The 8,546-nt window shown below is 42.6% G+C and overlaps 1 long non-coding RNA gene across 1 annotated transcript; it reads left to right on the forward strand.

Moving 5' to 3' along the window:
• The first annotated feature begins 6,882 nt into the window (after positions 1-6,882).
• On the forward strand, positions 6,883-8,132 carry LOC309482941. The gene is made up of 3 exons (XR_014200450.1): positions 6,883-7,162; positions 7,239-7,334; positions 7,409-8,132. It is a non-coding gene; the product is annotated as an uncharacterized lncRNA (long non-coding RNA).
• Positions 8,133-8,546: the final 414 nt, after the last annotated feature.

Genomic DNA, 8,546 nt, shown 5'->3' on the forward strand with positions numbered 1-8,546 from the left:
TTGTGACACCAGATGTTACAAGACAATTTATAGTCGAGGTTGACGCGTCTGAAGTCGGCGTCGGAGCGGTTCTTTCTCAGCGCTCTTCTACTGACGACAAGGTTCATCCTTGCGCTTTTTTTTCCCACCGTCTCTCGCCTGCAGAGCGTAATTATGATGTTGGAAATCGAGAACTGCTCGCCATCCGTTTGGCTTTAGGGGAATGGCGACAGTGGTTAGAGGGGTCTACTGTTCCTTTTGTTGTCTGGACTGACCATAAAAACCTAGAGTACATCCGCTCCGCCAAACGTCTTAACGCTCGTCAAGCTCGCTGGGCTTTGTTCTTTGGTCGTTTTGATTTCACTATCTCTTTTCGCCCTGGCTCTAAGAACGTAAAGCCCGACGCTCTCTCTCGCCTCTTTGATTCCCCTGACGCTGCCTCGACTCCCGAAGTGATCGTTTCGCCAGGTCGAGTAATTGGAGCGGCTATCTGGGGAATCGAAAGACTAGTTAAACGCGCTCTTTCCCGCTCCGTCGTTCCAGGTAATGTTCCTAGGAATTGTCTTTTTGTACCAGTTACTACACGTTTAGCGGTGCTTCAGTGGGCTCACTCCTCTAAATTGACTGTCCATCCCGGCGTTAGGGGCACGCTCTCTGTCATTCGTCAACGTTTCTGGTGGCCCACTCTCGAACGTGATACGCGACGCTTTATCGCTTCGTGCACCGTTTGCGCTCAGACTAAGTCGAGTAATTCTCCGCCGGCCGGTCTTCTTAGACCCCTCCCCGTTCCATCTCGCCCTTGGTCCCATATCGCACTTGACTTTATTACAGGTCTTCCCCAGTCGACCGGTAATACTGTCATCCTGACCGTCGTGGATCGATTTTCTAAAGCTGCGCACTTTATTCCGCTCGCTAAACTTCCCTCTGCCAAGGAGACGGCCCAGATAATGGTTACTCATGTTTTCAAGATTCACGGTCTTCCCTCAAATGTTGTTTCGGATAGGGGACCCCAATTCGCGTCACAGTTCTGGAGGGAGTTTTGCCGTCTGATTGGTGCGTCCGTCAGCCTCTCGTCTGGGTTTCATCCCCAGACTAACGGTCAGGCTGAGCGCACCAACCAGATCATCAGTCGACTCCTGCGTAGTTTGGCCTTCCGTAACCCCTCATCTTGGGCCGAACAACTACCCTGGGCCGAATATGCCCATAATTCCTTGCCTACGTCCGCTACCGGTCTTTCCCCGTTTCACTGCTGCTTAGGGTATCAGCCTCCTCTGTTTTCCTCTCAGGATGCAGAGTCTAATGTACCGTCGGTAAAGGCTTTTATCCAACGTTGTAAGCGCACCTGGAGAAGGGTTAGGTCGACTCTCTGTCGTTCAAGGGCACGTACTCAAAGAACCGCTAACAAACGTCGTGTCAAGAGCCCTAGATACGCTTGCGGCCAGAGAGTGTGGCTTTCCACACTTAATTTGCCTCTCCAGGCCACTTCCCGCAAGCTGGTCCCTCGTTTCATCGGACCTTATCAGATTTCTAAGATCATCAATCCTGTCGCCGTCAAGTTGAAACTTCCTCCCAACCTTCGTCGTGTTCATCCTGTTTTTCATGTCTCTTGCATCAAGCCTGTCGTGCGCGCTCCTCCTCGTGTTCCCCCTCCTCTCCCTGTTCGTGTCGAGGGAGCCCCTGTTTACACCGTTCGTAGACTTCTAGATATGCGTCGTCGGGGTCGTGGACACCAGTTCTTAGTGGACTGGGAGGGGTATGGTCCTGAGGAGAGAAGCTGGATTCCTTCCCGGGACGTCCTGGACCGCTCGCTTATTGATGATTTCCTCCGGGCCCGCCAGGTCCCTCCCTTGGGAGCGCCAGGGGGCGCTCGTTGAGGGGGGGGTACTGTCATCATTCTGGTATCTTTCTCTGTCTCCCTCTTCTGGTCACACACACACATAACCTCAGCTCTCCTTTCCTCGTCCTCAGCTGTTTCTAGTTACTACTTGTCATCACGCTAATTCCTTCACACCTGTTCTCTGTTTTCTCTAATTGTGTTTGCTACTTCTAGCTTCCCTTTTTCCCTGCTTCTTTGCCAGATTATTTCGTATTCAACTCATGCAAGAGGCTTCACTTTACCTGCTGTCCGAGTCCTGTCCGAGTCCTGTTCGTGTCCTGTCTGAGTCCTGTCTGAGTGCTGTCCGAGTCTACTCTAATGCAAGACCGATCATTCGTCCAGCCAGGCACAGGTCTATTCCTATCTGTTCGATTGTAACCTTTTGTTCTGCACTCTGTCCAGCCTGCCGGTTGCTGACGAACACCCAGAGCATTCTCCTCTCCAACTGCTTGCCGCTATTTCTCATAAGAGATCAGAGGACAGCGCCCGCTGGATTCCCTTCTCTGACTGCTTGCCGTTGCCTACTCGGAACGAGACTTTCTGTTTCATGTTTTTGAGCGACAGCCTTGATGGCGACATTTCTGTTATTTTTCTAAGAAGAGGAAGCATATTTCTGTTATACTGACTTTTCTCTATATTAAAGAAACTGTTCCTCTACTTCGCTTTTGGGTCTTATCTTTCCACATCACAATTATATGACTTCAGAAGACTTACAACACAACCCATAACACATGAGTTGTGAACTCATTGACTATTGATCTTTTCTGGGACATTTTTGGAGCTTAACTATTTTTTACATAAATTGTTGCATTGAATTGAACTAGACAAGTGTACATAAGAATAGTTTGAATGAATTACAAAAAAAATGTATGCTTGTGTTTCATGCAGTGATATTGAATGGTGACGGGTTGCATTATGCCTGAGATCTGCTTTCGGTTTCCACAGACAGAAAGTCAAACAGGTTTGGAACGTCACAAGGCTGAGGAAATTATTTAATAACTTTTATAACCTTACTAACAGTAAATTTTGTACTTTGCAGGGATCTCGGTAAGCTGAAATACAAGTTTGATCAAGAATAAAAATCCTCCTGTAGACCTGAAAATCACTGAAGTGCCTGGACCATCCACCAGAAAAGAGGAAAAGCAAACAGAAAATGAAGCTGATGCACCTTTTCACTTTTCTAACTCGTTAAGTACCTCACGTGTCCCTTGTGAAGATTTTATAATTGATTGCATTTTATGTTGCAGCGAGTAAAGGTGCATCACATTTGTGAATTTCGTGAAATTACACAGGCAAAAAGACAGAATTGCTGATCGTGTGGATTCTTATTGAAATGAGTGAATTCACCAGTGAACATTCACAGAACAACAGATCATTTTACTGCACCTTAACTCTGTTAAAATGGAAAATGTTTTCTGCTTGTTGTGACATAAGGAATACTGTTTCCGGGTCGAAACCTCTACTTCTACTTCCTCTATCTTGTTTCTAGATATTGAGAATACTCAACAACCATTTATGGGAACTGTTGATTCAAGTCACACATTTAAGCTTTTCAAAAGGCATAGTGTACATTTCAGTCTCCAGTCTCACGGCATCCCAGACTTCAACATTTTATGATTCAAAATAGCTGAATAACTAACCATCTGAGATTTCGGAATAGAGATAAAGGTTAGGATCCTAATTTTCAGGAATATTACAGCACAATGAGTGTATATTAGCACTGTTTGTTGTTTGTTTTTGGCATCTGATAGAGCTTTTGGACTTGGAAACAGTGACGTCAGACTTAACAAGCGGACTGAAACACATGTTTTAAAATTAAGTGAAGATGGACATTTTTAATTAGTCAAAATTGTAATTTTTTACATTGATTTATTACATGGAACATGTGTTTTCCATGCATTTTGATGAGATGTCTTTTCTTGTGTAGCCTATTGTATACACATGGTTGATTATTCATGTTACTTTTTTTTTTCAAGTGCATGGAAGTGTATGTATTAAAATGGATCTAAAATATGTAATAAACAATTCTTATTTTGTATTTGGTTCAGTTTGTTTATTATAATAGAAGTTAATGGTGGTAACCATAGTAACAACATGAAATTAATTTAATACAAATAAAATAAAATTGAAATTTGGTTCCTGGAGGCACCCACGGTGGTTCCACACAGTGCCTTATATAAGAGTTCCTCAGGAAACCTGTGTGGTTCCTCAGAGAACCGCCCCTTTTTAAAGGGTGCCTAGAGGATCTACAGACGGTTCCGCCGGTGTGGCAAAGTGAAGAACCCCAAAAGGTTCCTCCAGGCACCTTTTATTTTTACAGTGTATGTATAAAAATGAATATTAAATATGTAATAAACAATTCTTATTTTGTATTTGGTTCAATTTGTTTATTATAATAGAAGTCAAAGGTAACCATAGTAACAACATGAAAATTGTTGAAATTTGGTTCCTGGAGGCACCCAAAGTGGTTCCACACAGTGCCTAATATAAGAGTTCCTCAGGAAACTTGTGTGGTTCTTCAGAGAACCACCCCTTTTTAAAGGGTGCCTAGAGGATCTACAGCCGGTTCCGCCGGTGTGGCAAAGTGAAGAACCCCAAAAGGTTCCTCCAGGCACCTTTTATTTTTACAGTGTACTACACACTTGTGAGAATGGCAAGAAGGAACGACCCATACAGTGTACATGAACTTGAACACAAGGACTTTCTGGACTTCAAGTCCCTCTCCAACCACATACTCAAAAACAGAACAAAAGATGAGGAGGGACAATCAGTTCATTGGCAGAAGATTAAATGGTTCCGCTACACGAAAGATGAACCAAAAACAATCTTCTTCAAGTATGATTTCACCGCCCCAACCTTCCGAAAACTGACGGTGGCACAACAGGCAACAAGAGGCACCAGAACCACACACCCCAGCTCATTGTATGAAAATCCTCCAGTGATCAGTGCCTTAAAGAAAAAAGACCTACTCACCCTGTGCACCAATGGGAGTATTCCTCACTGTTATGCAGAGTTCTATAACACTCTGACAGTGGGCAGTGAGTGAACTTTTTAGTTCAACTAAAGTGAACTAAAAAGTGAAATGTGTAATAAACAAGAGAAATTAAACTGTTTGAAATTAAATGTTAAACTGTTTGACATGAATGTGAACTCATAAATGAGAATTGAAATTAAACGGTTAGAAATGAAATGTTAAACAGTTTGAAATGATGAAATGACTATGTATACAGTATTTTAAATAAAATGAAAAGTTATGAAGTTAGAGTGTTTTTAACCAATGTTTTGACCAATCATTTCTGCATTGATCAGCAGATACGCCCTATTTTTCTTTAGAAGAATTGGAAATGTTTGGTGCCAAAAAGGCGTATTTGATGTTTTTGCCATATTTTCAAGATTTTGCAAGGTTTTAGAATATGTTCATCGTGTTAATATTCCATAATATGTTCACTTAAGAACTTACTCATATAAGTATGTATGTGGTTGCAATGTTGTGGTTGAAGGTTAATAAATACAGTTGATTGAAGTGTGGTCAAAATTTTGTTTTGGCTCTCCTGTAAAGTTTGTCAAATGCCACTTACGCCCCTCTGGTTCCAAGCCCTCGATATTTGGATATTGGAATAATAAATAAAGTAGCCTATCTTAATTTTCCTGTTTTTTGTGTGTTTTTTTTTACTGTTTTCTAAGGGTTTCTTAATTTTAGACAAGTTGACCAGCACACATTACTGTATATGCAATGCGGTATAATGCATGTGTGTCGTATGTGACATATTTTGCACACAGGTAAAGGTGCCCAATATCAGTCATTTCTAAAGTAAAAAAAAAGTGTTTTGGAAAATAGCTCTTTATTTGATAATCATTAAAATTTGTTTTCTATACAGAGATATCGACATCGGCAAATATCGGTATCGGCCATAACGGCAATATTAATATCGGTTATCGGTATCGGCCTCAATTTTCACATCGGTGCATCACTACTTCTAAGCGAATTCTGAACGGACCGCCACGGCAGACCTCTTTGCGTGATCAAGAAGGTAGGCTAATGGCTTAATCGGAATTTATAAGCAAAATCACAGGAATCAATAGCCTAATACAGCCCAGTTGTGCTAAAATAAATATCATGAGACGTCCATCATCAGATGAATGATATGGAAAAGTTAAGTTAGAGCCGCTAAAGCCAGTGCTACTACCCATGCGAACATGAACACTAAGCTTTTCCCTCCAAAAATATAGCCTAAAACTTATCTCCAAATGCAAAACTGACATTAACAAAATGCAATAATGCAATAACAGCTGAAAAAGTACTTGGGTGTGTGTTTTATTTTATATTTACCGTTCAATAATGCAATCGCTGCTGTCTGTCCCATAGAAGAACATGACAGCCAGCGTATGTTTTGGAACTATTGGGGCTTACATGAACCACGTGACAGCCATAGCGGCGACATCAAAGAGTGTCGCAACTCTTTATCTCTATGGCTCTGGTCAGCCTATAGTGGGAATACATGGAGATGGCGTTAGCCCTCGGCTACAGTTAGAACCCATACGCTGATTTCACGCAGCCGCCATTTTGAAATCGAAAGTGAGGCTCCGGTGGTAAGAACCCCGGAAACAACAATGCCTTGGACTACCAACCTGAAGCTGCTGCCGCAATTTACACTATTGGATGTTAATATCCAATATAGGATATGTATATATCTCATTCCTGCTTCTTTTTTTACTTTCTGAATTATATATAAAAAAATTATTTTAGTTATAAATGAATTTCACTGTATATAGTCTAAAGAATGAAAGAAATGTATGTACAGTTTTAGAATTGACATCATTAAACACAACAATACGCCATCGCATTCACGACTCTCCTGTGATTAAAGGCGACACTTCCGGTTTTCTTCCCACCGGAGCCTCGCTTTCGATTTCAAAATAACGGCTGCGTGAAATCAGCGTATAGCTTCGGGACCGCCCACTATGTTAGGGGGTGCCACAAGAAGAACGGGCCGTGTTGGGGCAGGTCAGCACTCCAATCGGAACCACTTGCCGCAAGCGGTAGGAAGTGAAGTCCACCAGATTTCTGCCAGTTAGGGTTTGGGCCCGGCCTGGTTCAGACCGTGGGACCAGTAGTGCTTTTCAACGTCGGGACTACGATGACTAATGGGGGGGTAGATTGTGGTGATGTAATCAGCCATCATAGGGTTAATCCCCAAACAGGGTGTTCCGCGAATATAAAAAGAGATGCGACAGACATCTAGGCAAGCGTGCTATTCCGGGTCCGGGAAGTGACGTCATTCTGGGGTGCCGGTTTAGGTTCAGGAGGTAAGGGCTTTTGGTGGCAAGTGCATCTTGAATGTTTGGATTAGGAAGTGTAATTTGGGACTCGCTTAACTTGCAGAGTGGCTGAGGAGAACGTGGAGTGAACGCTCATCATTGCGAGCCTTTTATTAGCACGTCCTCGAGTGCACTGCGTGGCGTGAGTTATTTACCGCAGGTATGTGATGCATTTTTCTTATGCCTAAGCTAACGAGACGATCACCTCCTAAACCTAATGTTATATTTTAATAGTGGTACAAGGCGTGGAGGTGTTGCAGCAGGCTTAGCAGACTTTGGAGGCTTTGAGGACGCTGTCGGCTCGTGCTACTTTCTGTAACCCTTATCTGCGTGTGACACTGAACGACTCCGGACGGATTGGATGGTGTTTCACTTACAAGTCGCTGTGTTCGCCCACCCTTCCGTCTCTTGTTCGAACTGTGCAGTTTCTGTGAACTTGTATGTGAATTCTAACTCGACAGTGTTTACTCCGGTGGAGGACGACGTCTAAGCTGATCAAAACACGCGGTGTGCAGCCTGCCAGGATACATCTAAATTGGTGCTGTGACAGTGTTCTTCGACTGGCAGACTGAGGACGGTGGGTAATCTTACAGTGACGAAGGTCTATGTGTGTCACCCTTATACTTGTATGTTATTAGGAGCGTTTGGGTTTTGCATTTTTGTTCTGTTTGTGTTGAATTGATTTTCTGTTTGTGATTTTGGGTTTATTTGTTTGTCAAGAAGTACGGGAATGACCCATTATCGCCCGCTATTGTGCTGATCACGGTCCACGAGCATCAGCAGGTTAGCTGGTGTCGCCATTGAGAGAAAGACAGGCCTTTTTGGCCGGGTGTGATTATACGCTTCATCCCAGCTAACAGGGAACGTTCCCAGAACTTTCACTAACGTTCTTTAAAAGTTGTGTAAATGTTAGCACCAAACGTTATTAAAATAATGTTTTCCGAACGTTCATACAACGTTATTAACGCTCTTGTAACGTTGAGAAAAAAGGTTAGAACAAGGTTCTTGGAACGTCTTTATGACGTTATTTGTGATTGATGAACGTCCTCATAACGTTGATAGAAAACGTTCTTAGAACAAGGTTCTTGGAACGTCTTTATGACGTTATTTGTGATTGATGAAAGTTCTCATAACGTTGATAGAAAACGTTCTTAGAACAAGGTTCTTGGAACGTCTTTTTGATGTTATTTCTGATTGATGAATGTTCTCATAACGTTGATAGAAAACGTTCTTAGAACAAGGTTCTTGGAACGTCTTTATGACGTTATTTGTGATTGATGAAAGTTCTCATAACGTTGATAGAAAACGTTCTTAGAACAAGGTTCTTGGAACGTCTTTATGACGTTATTTGTGATTGATGAACGTTCTCATA

Source organism: Leuciscus leuciscus, assembly GCF_965113295.1.
Source record: "Leuciscus leuciscus genome assembly, chromosome: 19".
NCBI lineage: Eukaryota > Metazoa > Chordata > Actinopteri > Cypriniformes > Leuciscidae > Leuciscus > Leuciscus leuciscus.